Genomic DNA, 11761 nt, shown 5'->3' with positions numbered 1-11761 from the left:
ACCTGCACCAAGGGAAAGCAAGCTAGCTCTCTCTTTTCTCTCCCGGTGACGGCGATGCCTTCTCCGGTTTGCGTTGCATCGTTTCTGAAGTTGACCCGTCCGCTCTGCTTACTTCGGGAACTCCGGCTCGACCGAACGACTCTAAGTCGAAGCCTGCACCGAAGGAAAGCAGCGTACGTGCCAGCCTCCGTGGCGAGACAACCTAAACCCGAAGGTTCCCGAGAACTTAGTACGGGTGTCCGTCGAAGCGTGCGTTCTCCGGAGCGCCGTCTTGAGTGGCTGCCTGTTGCCGTACAGGCACGGCTGTTCGCTGGGAGCTCCCAGCCTCCCAGGCAAGGAACAGAACCAGAACGCGGGCACGGTGCCAATCGAAGAAGTCGGTTCGCCGTTCCCGCGCGCAAACGAACGTCTCGAAGTTTCCAGCTTTAAAGAAAGTGGAACTACGTAGACCTGTAACCGAAGTAGTGGGAGTTGTGTTTTCTGGAAAGCGGTGTAACCTGTCGTTCTTCAAGCGTCAGTGTTGCGTTGCCTAAGTTAGTGGCGAGCCGCTTTCCTCGCTTAAAACATGGCACTCTGCCTAGCGCGAGTGCTGCATACGCACCGTATGCACCGTACCCTGGTTGATCCTGCCAGTAGTCATATGCTCGTCTCAAAGCCTAAGCCATGCATGTCTCAGTACAGACTTTACCAAAGTGAAACCGCGAATGGCTCATTACATCAGTTATGGTTCCTTAGATCGTACGCATCCTACTTGGATACCTGTGGCAATTCCAGAGCTAATACATGCTCACGGTGTCTCCGGCCGGGCAACCGGACGGGGTGCCGTTACCATTCAAAAGACCAAACGGTCCGCTTCTGCGGGCCGACTCATTTGGTGACTCTAAGTAACCTCTAGGCAGATCGCACGGTCAAGCACCGGCGACGCATCTATCAAATGTCTGCCTCATCACACTGTGGATGGTGGGTTATTGGCCCACCATGGTGATTACGGGTAACGGGGAATCAGGGTTCGATTCCGGAGAGGGAGCCTGAGAAACGGCTACCACATCTATGGAAGGCAGCAGGCACGCAAATTACCCACTCCCGGCACGGGGAGGTAGTGACGAAAAATAACGATGCGGGACTCATCCGAGGCCCCGTAATCGGAATGGATCCACCCTAAACAGTTGGGTGAACCTATCGGAGTGCAAGTCTGGTGCCAGCAGACGCGGTAAGTCCAGCTCCGATAGCGTATACTAAAGTTGCTGCGGTTAAAAAGCTCGTAGTTGGATCTGGGTCTCGGGCGGTCGGTTCGCCGTCAGGCGTTCAACTGGCCGTACCGGACGTCTTCTCGGTTTCCCCGGTCTGCTCTTCACCGAGTGGACCGGGGGATTCCGGGACGTTTACTTTGAACAAATTAAAGTGCTCAAAGCAGGCTATTCGCCTGGATGCTCCTTGCATGGAATAATGGAACAGGACCTCGGTTCTCTCTGTTGGTTTTCGAACCAGAGGTAATGATTAAAAGGGATTGACGGGGGCTTGAGTATTGCGAGGGGAGAGGTGAAATTCTAGGATCCTCGCAAGACTACCTACAGCGAAAGCATTTGCCAAGAATGTCTTCATTAATCAAGAACGAAAGTTAGAGGTTCGAAGGCGATTAGATACCGCCCTAGTTCTAACCATAAACGATGCCATCCAGCGATGCGCAAGGTTCAAGAACACCGTGCGCGCAGCCCCCGGGAAACCTGAGATTTCGGGTTCCGGGGGGAGTATGGTTGCAAAGCTGAAACTTAAAGGAATTGACGGAAGGGCACCACAAGGCGTGGGACGTGCGGCTCAACTTGACTCAACACGGCAAACTTACCAGGCCCGGACACCGCAAGGATTGACAGATTGAGAGCTCTCTCGTGATTCGGTGGATGGTGGTGCATGGCCGATTTTAGTTGGTGGAGCGATTTGTCTGCTTGATTGCGATAACGAACGAGACTCCTGCCTATTAACTAGGCGTCGGGGTATGTGTTCCCCCGGCGCATCAAACCTCTTCTTAGAGGGACCGGTTGTCGCAAGCAGCAAGAGTGGGAGCTAAATCAGGTCAGTGATGCCCTTCGATGCCCTGGGCCGCACGCGCGTCACACTGAAGGAGACAACGCGTCTTCCCCTGCCGAGAGGTACGGGTAACCGCTGAACCTCCTTCGTGATAGGGACCGGGGATTGCAATTATTCCCCGCGAACGAGGAATGCCCAGTAAGCGCGAGTCATCAGCTCGCGTTGATCGAGTCCCTGCCCTTTGTGCACACCGCCCGTCGATGCATCCGATCGAGTGATACGGTGAGGCCTTTGGACCGGCGCCCTGCGGGGGTTCCACCTTCCGCAGGAACCGTCGGGAAGACGGCCGAACCTGGTCACTTAGAGGAAGCAAAAGTCGTAACAAGGTTTGGGTAGGAGAACCTGCCCAAGGATCATTACCGTACGGTATATCCGCTTCTTCACCTTGTCTTCCATCCGCGAGTGCGTCGAAGGGGGGACTAAAACTCCCGGAGCCGGCGGATGGTAGTTTCAAAGGGGTAGGTGAGACTCGACCTTTAAAGGTATCGCCCCGCTAAAACATGCACCCGAACCCCGTCTCGAGGCCTTGGAGACGGGGGGGTAGGTATCATCCGGGGAGGCTCGCGAGGGCGCTTCCCGATGAACAGACACATGATTCCGCCGAAGTGCGACCTGTCGCACTTCAGCAAACCACAAACAACCCCAGGCGGGGGATCACTTGGCTCGTGGGTCGATGAAGAACGCAGCTAGCTGCGAGTCAATTTGCGATCTGCAAAACAGAGAGCATCGACGGTTTCGAATGCACATTGCGGCCCGGGTCTTTACCTGGGTCGGTCCTGGTTGAGTGTCGGAAGTTTCTAAATGACACACGTGCTCTTGCGAGCACAGCGCGTGTAACAGCACGCCACGAAAGTCTCGCGGCCGCCTCTCTCTCAGCGAGGTAAGAGCGGTCGCGAGGTCGAATCCGAAACAGGATCATCGGGAGTCGGCCTTGAGGTCGTCTTCTCGGAGGACTCCATTCTAGTACAAGAAGTGGAAAGACCGGTCTACGGATCCGCGCGTGCGTGGAAGGGGCCTCGAAGGAGCGGGGTGATCCCGGAGCAGTCCGTATCCCGGAAGCAGCTTTCCGAGCATGTCCGGGGCGAGCAACTCGTTGCTCGCCGGTGATCGGGATGTAGGCTTCTTCGGACATTGTGGCTGGACCACTCGGATGCTCGGAAGGTTAAATTTCCAAAGTTTGGAAAGACGTGGGGTGGGAGAGCCGGCCGGACGACTCAGTTTCGTTCGGGCGGGTGCCTCGCGTTGAACGCAGGGAAAGTTTCCAACAGTCGTCCACGGACGCGTGGAAGAGCCCGTCCGTTCGGTTCGCGCGGAAGGAGAGCTCGGTTAACTTTAGAGGTTTCCACCGAAGCTCGAGAGCCGCCCTACCGTCCAGACGGGAGGACCTACGTTGGGCGACGAGGAAGATCCCTCGGACCTCCTAGGAAACCGCAATTTAAAGTTAGCACCCGACCTCGACTCAGGGTTGACCACCCGCACGATTTAAGCATATCAATATGCGGAGGAAAAGAAAATAACAATGATTCCCTCGGTAGCCGCGAGCGAAAAGGGAGAAGCCCGCCACCCAAGCCTCCGGCACGGTCATCCGAGCCGGCGGGCGATTTGGTGGAAGGGAGCGTCCGTAAATCCCGCTCGGCGGGAGGTTCTAAGTGTAACTTGAAAGGACCAACATCCCACAGAGGGTGCTAGGCCCGTGCGAACCTCCGCCTTGCCGAGTCGGGCTGGGCGCCTTCCCAAGGATTCGGGATGCTCTGGAATGCATCCCTAAGTGGGAGGTAGATTCCTCCTAAGGCTAAATATGACCACGAGACCGATAGCGAACAAGTACCGCGAGGGAAAGTTGAAAAGAACTTTGAAGAGAGAGTTCAAGAGTACGTGAAACCGCCTGGGGGTCAAACGGATGGAGCTCGAGAGTTCGATGGGGGAAGGTGATTCAAGGGTTAAGGACCAAGTCTCCGGCCCCCGAGCGGGGTGGTCCCCTTCCTTGGGGACTTCCCGTCTGCGAGGGTGCGTCCGGGACGGTCCCCCTTCATTCCGCGCCCGGTAGGGCACCGCGGCTCGTTGGGATCCGTCCGAAGGGCCTGGGGTGGAGCTCTCCGGCTCGTCCGGAGAACCCCCGGTGACCCGGACGGAACCCGACGGCTCACGGGCAGGCCTGGGGATCCGCCGCCGTTTTTAGGCGGAAGGCGTAGAGGTCGCAGCAATGCGGCGTGCCTGGCAGTGTCCCCCCGTCCCCCGCTCGTCCGGGGGTTTCGCGGGGGTCGTACTGTGAGCTCCGGGCCCGTGCGGTGTTCAACGAGTGGCCCATCCGACCCGTCTTGAAACACGGACCAAGGAGTCTAGCGCGTGGGCGAGTCTAAGGGAATCACTAAACCCGAAGGCGCAGTCAAAGCGACTGGGACGATCGAGGTGACCCGGAGTCGCTCAACGAAGGGCCCTCGCGCAGTCCCGGGGCGATCCCCCACCTCCGGGTGCGGGGATCGTACCTAAGAGCCCACTCGCTGGGACCCGAAAGATGGTGAACTATGCTCGGCCAGGACGAATCCAGGGGAAACCCTGGTGGAAGTCCGAACCGCCTCTGACGTGCAAATCGACCGTCTGAGCTAAGCATAGTGGCGAAAGGCCAATCGAACCGTCTAGTAGCTGGTTCCCTCCGAAGTGTCCCTCAGGACAGCTGGCGCTCGCAAGGGGGGTCCATCCCGGTAAAGCGAATGACCGGGGGCCTCGGGGCCGAAACGGCCTCGACCCACTCTCAAACTCTGAACGGGATGGAGGTCCCGCTTGCCCCTAGGGCGAAGCGGGGCCTTCTTTTGAGGACCCGAGTGCTCAGTGGGCCGCTCCTGGTAAGCAGGACTGGCGCTGTGGGATGAACCAAACGCCGGGTTAAGGCGCCTGAATCGACGCTGCTCAAACCATGAAAGGCGTCGGTTGCTCAAGACAGCAGGGCGGTGGCCATGGAAGTCGGCATCCGCTAAGGAGTGTGTAACGACTCACCTGCCGAAGCAACCGGCCCTGAAAATGGATGGCAATCGAGCGTCGTGCCTATACCCGGCCGCCGCCGCAATGTATTAACATTGGCAACGATGTAAGAATGACGCGGCGGTGAGTAGGAGGGCGCGGCGGTGAGCGTGGAAGGGTCTGGGCGCGAGCCTGCCTGGAGCCGCCGTCGTTGCAGATCTTGGTGGTAGTAGCAAATAATCTGATGAGACCTCGCTGAGGTCAGACGTGGAGAAGGGTTCCGCGTCAACAGCAGTTGCAGGCGGGTGAGCCGGTCCTTAGACCGCGGAGAACTCCCACCGATGCGTCGGGTCAGTTTCGCGACTTTCCGCCGCACCTTCGGGTGTAGTGGTTAGCGCGATGCGCCGGCGTCTCGGCCGCGGTCGAAAGGGAAGTGGGGTATCCAGCCCTCCGCCGCGTCTCGGGACCGGGAGTGCGTCGCGGGTTCCCTCGAAGTCCGTAAGTCCAGGTAACTGGTGGCACCAGGAGAATCCGTCGGGTCCCGGGGGCAGAGTTGTCTGTTCTGTCAGAGCGATCCCCTACGCTCCCCGGAATCTTCCCAGAAGGAGAAGGGGACACTGGGGAAAGCTAAGAGAACCGTAGTTGGGTGCGGTTTCCCCGGGTGCCCGTCGGACCTTGAAAATCTTGGTGGGAACAGCGCAGCAGAGTCCCGAGGCCTGGCCGTACCCGAATCCGCATCTGGCCTCCGAGGTAAAGAGCCTCTTGACGATAGACTAATGTGGGTAAGGGAAGTCGGCAATCTGGATCCGTACCTTCGGAACAAGGATTGGCTCTGGGGACCGGGGCCGGTCGGGGCCCGGGGGGCCACCGCGGGTTCGGTCCGGCGTGGGTCTTCGCGAGGGGCGGGCTCCTGCTCGTCCCGAGCGTGGACCGCGCGTCGGACTTCCGCGAGCGTCCCTGGGCTCTCTGAGGGGAACGCACCGAACCCCTTGCCCCCCTCGGGGGCGCCGGGGGGAACGTGCCTCCCCTCGAGTCGGCCGCCGACGAACGGTCGACTCAGAACCGGCACGGACCAGGGGAATCCGACTGTTTAATTAAAACAAAGCAGCCCGAGAGGGTGTTGACGGGATGTGATTTCTGCCCAGTGCTCTGAATGTCGCGCTGAAGAAATTCAGGGAAGCGCGGGTAAACGGCGGGAGTAACTATGACTCTCTTAAGGTAGCCAAATGCCTCGTCATCCAATTAGTGACGCGCATGAATGGATTAACGAGATTCCCTCTGTCCCTACCAAAACAAGTTGAGGTACGCTACATGTTGCTTGTGTATTGACCCGACCCCCGCGACCGACCCCCTCTGACTGCTGACTTGATATTCTGTGGCACCAAAATTTATCAACCTCGCACTGTGTGGTGTTGGATGTGAGGTTGGGAGACGATACATGGACTCTTATTAATTGTTACTGTCAATTTAAAGACCAACTATCTCCATACTTGGATATTATAGCAGATGCTTTATCGACAGCCTCAAATAACCGAATTCTAATCGCCATGGACTCAAACGCAAAATCAGATTTGTGGTACAGTGGAGAGACAGATGACAGAGGGCTGATGCTTGAGGAGTTTATTGACACATGGAATCTCTTTGTGTTAAATGTGGAATCTTCAATAACAACATTTTCCAATAAATATGGGTGTAAATCGAACATAGATATCACCCTATCTAATCAGATGGGAAAGTCCCACGTTGAGAACTGGTGGGTTAATGATCTCACCGAAAGCGATCACAACACAATCGGCTATAACATTAATTACAGATCACAAAGAATAGGTATTGATACCCACACAGATGAACTTAAGAGGAAAATAAAAAGAAATTGGAGTGAGGTGGAACGCAATTTGATTAGAATGCACTTTGATAACAAATTGCAGTTAAATCCAGTACGTGAGGGAATTCAACTGGAAGAAAATACTCGGATTTTAATTACTGCACTCGATTATGCAATTAATGTGACAACTACATCTTCACTAAAACCTATAAAGAAGAATATCTTCCCAGTTTACATACTCAAACGTAGAACCACAACAAGGAAAATGAGGAAACTTTATCAAAAATCAAGATCGGACCTAGAACGACAGTTCTATCTTCAAAAGTATAGACAATCTAAATGGTTATATACCAACCTCATCAAACAATATCGACTAAGTACATGGGCTAGGTCAATTAAGCAAGAACTCCTAAAGAATCCATGGAGCTGGCCCTACAAGTTCATCGCCAAGAAGATACGAAATAAGCTGAACCTAGTTACTTTGAAGAAGCAAGATAACTCTTACACAGAAACATGGAATGATACCGTGGGGTATCTTCTGGAAGCTTTACTACCACTTGATAAGGAATCGGAGGACTCTATAGCACAATCTGAAATCAGAGAAAACATGAACATACCATATGATAATAATATTCCCATAATGCCTTTTGCTAAAGAGGAAATTGCAAACATCATAGACACACTAAAGTGTGGAAAGGCTCCCGGACCTGATGGTATAGTCAACGAGGTACTGAAAATTCTTAAGAATGATTTGCTACAACCGCTACAAACTATTTTCAACCAGTGTCTTGCCCAAGGCCAGTTTCCGGCCAAATGGAAAACTGCAAACCTAATTATTGTCCCTAAGGACGCGAAGAAAGACCCCGCTGAGGTCAAGACATACAGACCCATTTGCTTGTTAGATAACGTTAGCAAAATATTAGAGAGGCTCATAGCTGTCAGACTAAATGAAAGAATAACTCTGTTGGAGCAATCGGACAGGCAATACGGATTCAGACGAGGGACCTCTGCTGAGGATGCAATTAACAATGTTATACAAAAGGTTACCTCAACTACTTCCAAATACATAATCGGTATTGCCTTGGATATTAGTGGCGCATTCGACAACATGTGGTGGCCGTATGTCTTGAAGGTCTTAAGAGACATACGGGTCCCGGGTGCCATTTATGGAATTATTGCTAGTTATCTGAGTGAGAGAACTATAAGATTTAATTATGGCAGTGAGGAAGTCTCGCGACATACAAATAAGGGATGTCCACAGGGGTCAGTATTGGGCCCTATATTATGGAATCTTACTCTTGAGCCGTTACTTAAAGAACTTAACAAGGAAAGAACCGTATTACAGGTCACAGCATATGCAGATGACCTCTTTATACTGGTCGATGCTGGAAATCGAAGAGACTTAGAACGGAAAGCTTCAGTGGCCCTGAGTATTGTGGCTCGATGGGCGGTAGATTCCAAGATGATAATTGCTAAACATAAAAGCAATGCTATCCTGCTTAAAGGAAGAATGGCAAGGAACCCAATTATCAAACATCACGATCTTACCATCAAGTGCGTGGAGAAAATCCGTTATCTAGGAGTAGATATTGACCAGGGTACGAGATTTAGCTCACACGCAATTGGAGCCTTGGCTAAGGCAAAAACAGCACTCCATAATATATTAAGCATGGGAAATGAGGCCTGGAAGATCCCATACAATCTTTCATGCTTATACTATCAAAGAATCTTTCTCCCCATAGTTGGCTATGCAGCGTCTGTGTGGGCAGATACCACGCAACAAGTGCAGACCAGGACTAAGCTAAGGGCTATACAAAGGAATGTTCTCTTAAGAATTCTTGGTGCTTTCAGAACTACTCCAACCATCGCACTAATAGTTATTTTTGGAGATCTACCATTAGATTTGGAAATTTTACGCTTGGCTGCCAGGTACTGGCTGAAGAAAGGACGCAATGATAGATTGGAAGCCCTAGTTGGCATTAATGTTAAAACTAGAAATGAAATAGATGCAGTTGTATGGAATAAATGGCAACAGGAGTGGGCAACATCCCAAAGTTCCGTACGTGTAAGGGAGGTCTTTCCGGATGTAAACTGGAAATTGAAAAGAGGCGACTTCTCACCAACTAAAGGATTCGTTCATTATGTCACTGGTCATGGACCATACGGAGAGTACTTAAAAAGATTCAAGATGAGACAGGATGATTTATGTGAAGAGTGCAGAGTTAGTGACACACCTGACCACTCTCTATTGAGTTGTAAGCAACATAATGATCAAATGATAATCGGATTGCGTAAAAGACTTACAACCCTTAAATGGAAACAACATTTACAGGATCGGATAGTTCTGGAAACTGTAAATAGACTGGCTGGAGAAATTTCTCTAAGAGAAGAAGAATCATATAGGCATCAACCTAAGTCTCTAATACCTATAAACGACGATAATAAAGGTCGGACCAGCAGCATAAATACCAGGCGCAGTGAAAGATTAGCAGCTATTCAACGAGGAGAGCGGAAACCCGACAGACAGAAACATTCCAAGGACTTAAGATATTATGAAGATGGCCCAACTTGTATCAACAGAAGAACCTACTACATCAAGGCATTGAGGGGACAACCAGAGATGGATCACTGACTCAGGACTGGCTGAGATTGAAGATAGAAGAAGAAGCTTGAGAACTCCCTATTCTTCGGGGATGTCTCTTCATTAAAATTCTTTATAAACATCAACATTTTTTTTTTTTTTTCGAATCAAAGAATTATTTAGCTATCAAGTGCCATTATTTTATTATCTATGGGATCTAAGGATTCCTCTAATATCTTTTTCTATCTTTTCTATCTTTTATATTCTTATTCATATTTTATCTATTATTTCTAAGTTATATGTATTTTATATTTTATATCTTGTTTATTCGAAGCTACTAATTTCACAATATCATAAATCTCAAAAAAAAAAAAACGTCTTGGTTTTAAATTTTAGGAACCAAGACTTCAGAGCACTTGCCTCTTCTTTCTTATGTACCTTCCGACCTACCCATAACCAAGCTAATCCTATATCCTACTCTGGGATACGGTTACTTCACTCAGGAAAGATCAAGGAAGAAGAACTGAGTGAGAGGGTACTAAAAGTGAGAGTGGCGAGTGGAGGCGGAGGATCGTCGCTCCGTATCCCTTCCTGTCCCTACCTACTGTCTAGCGAAACCACAGCCAAGGGAACGGGCTTGGAGAATGTCAGCGGGGAAAGAAGACCCTGTTGAGCTTGACTCTAGTCTGCCGCTGTCGGGAGACGTGACGAGGTGTAGCATAAGTGGGAGGGCTCCTTCGGGTGCCCGCCGGTGAAATACCACTACTCTCACGGTTTCCCGACTCACCCGGTTGGGCGGGACGCGGGCGTCGGGGCTCCGGCCTCGTCGCACGCCTTTCACGAACCAAGGCCCCACCGGCCGGCCGTGCCTCGCGTGCGGACCGGCCAAGGGGCCGACCCGATCCGGGGACAACGGCAGGCGGGGAGTTCGTCTGGGGCGGAACATCTGTCAAAGGATAACGCAGGTGTCCTAAGGGCGGCTCACCGAGGCCAGAAACCTCGGGTAGAGCGAAAGGGCAAAAGCCGCCCTGATCCGCACCCTCAGTACGGGTGGGACCCGGGAAACCGGGGCCTATCGATCCTCCCCGTCCGAAGGATCTTCGGCGGGAGGTGACAGAAAAGTTACCACAGGGATAACTGGCTCGTGGCCGCCAAGCGTTCATAGCGACGCGGCTTTTTGATCCTTCGATGTCGGCTCTTCTTACCGTGGGGACGCAGCGCTCCCCGAGCGTATGATTGTTCACCAACCAACAAGGAACGTGAGCTGGGTTTAGACCGTCGCGAGACAGGTTAGTTTTATCCTCCTGGCGTTTGGAACGCGGCCAAGGTAATCCCGGTCAGTACGAGAGGAACACCAGGTTCGGACCAATGGTACCGCGCCGGTTCGATCGAACCTTGGCGCGAAGCTACGTCCGACGGCTGAAGCCTGAACGCCTCTAAGGCCGAAGCCGTGCCCGGAGCTGCGTGACCGTGGGTCCCTGCACTCTGAAAGGCAGAACCACCAACGCTGGACCCCCTCGCCGGGGACCGGTAAGGCGGGGAGCCAGCAACCACCTCCTCCTCTCGGGGGGGTGAGGCTCCCCGCGAGCAGTGCCATCGAGACTCCGCCCACTTGCCCCACTGACCGAGGTCTTTGGGATTCTAGATGGGGATTCAAGGGGTAATCAAACACTCGGAAGTTGGGACCCTGAACCACTCGTAGACGACTTGAGTATCTGGCGGGGCGTCGTGAGCGGTGAAGCCTCCGTACGGTGGCGACCCGTTGAAAGGCAGCCCTCGCTTGCAGGTTCGTGCTGTCGGCTGCACGGCACCTGAAAATCAATCCTATTCTCTTTCAGGAGGTCCCTCCGGGGACCTCCGCCGGGAGTCCAGACCCCAGTTTCGACCGGGGGAGGACACCCAAAACCGGCAGCCGGCACCTTAACTGGTGCTGCGGACCGGGGCTTCCAGCAGGTGGCGGATAGCTGGACTTGGGGTTTATCACCCAGCCGACCAAAAGACTGACAACCCAGGTTAACCTGGGAGTGCAGAAAGGCATGGAGGATGTCATCGGCGGGGAAGGAAGTCCCTGTTGAGCTTGACTCTAGCTTGCCGCTGTCGGGAGACGTGACGAGGTGTAGCATAATTGGGAGGGCTCCTTCGGGTGCCCGCCGGTGAAATACCACGAAGTAGGTGACAGGCACTTGGAAATGTGCATTCATGAATGAATGCAATGCGTGAGTCTGCCACCTTGGAACCTGATGTTGAGCCTTTCTATGACGGTATCTATATAATAGAAACTTGAGGAGGCGATATACTGCCCGGTTCCTGCC

The 11761-nt window shown here is 52.9% G+C and overlaps 2 non-coding genes and 1 pseudogene across 2 annotated transcripts; all 3 read left to right on the top strand.

Annotated features, from left to right (window-relative positions):
• The first annotated feature begins 613 nt into the window (after nt 1–613).
• On the top strand, nt 614–2444 carry LOC145999083 (small subunit ribosomal RNA). Its single transcript, XR_014443364.1, has one exon. It is a non-coding gene; the product is annotated as a small subunit ribosomal RNA (ribosomal RNA).
• Nucleotides 2445–2723: 279 nt separating this feature from the next.
• On the top strand, nt 2724–2875 carry LOC145999080 (5.8S ribosomal RNA). Its single transcript, XR_014443361.1, has one exon. It is a non-coding gene; the product is annotated as a 5.8S ribosomal RNA (ribosomal RNA).
• A 659-nt stretch (nt 2876–3534) lies between these two features.
• LOC145999084 (large subunit ribosomal RNA) lies at nt 3535–11241 on the top strand (annotated as a pseudogene).
• Nucleotides 11242–11761: the final 520 nt, after the last annotated feature.

The sequence above is a fragment of the Lepisma saccharinum genome, chromosome 14 (assembly GCF_977018435.1).
Source record: "Lepisma saccharinum chromosome 14, izLepSacc3.1, whole genome shotgun sequence".
Lineage (NCBI taxonomy): Eukaryota > Metazoa > Arthropoda > Insecta > Zygentoma > Lepismatidae > Lepisma > Lepisma saccharinum.
Note: the sequence above shows the minus strand (reverse complement) of the source record. Positions and strands in the feature narration are given on the sequence as shown.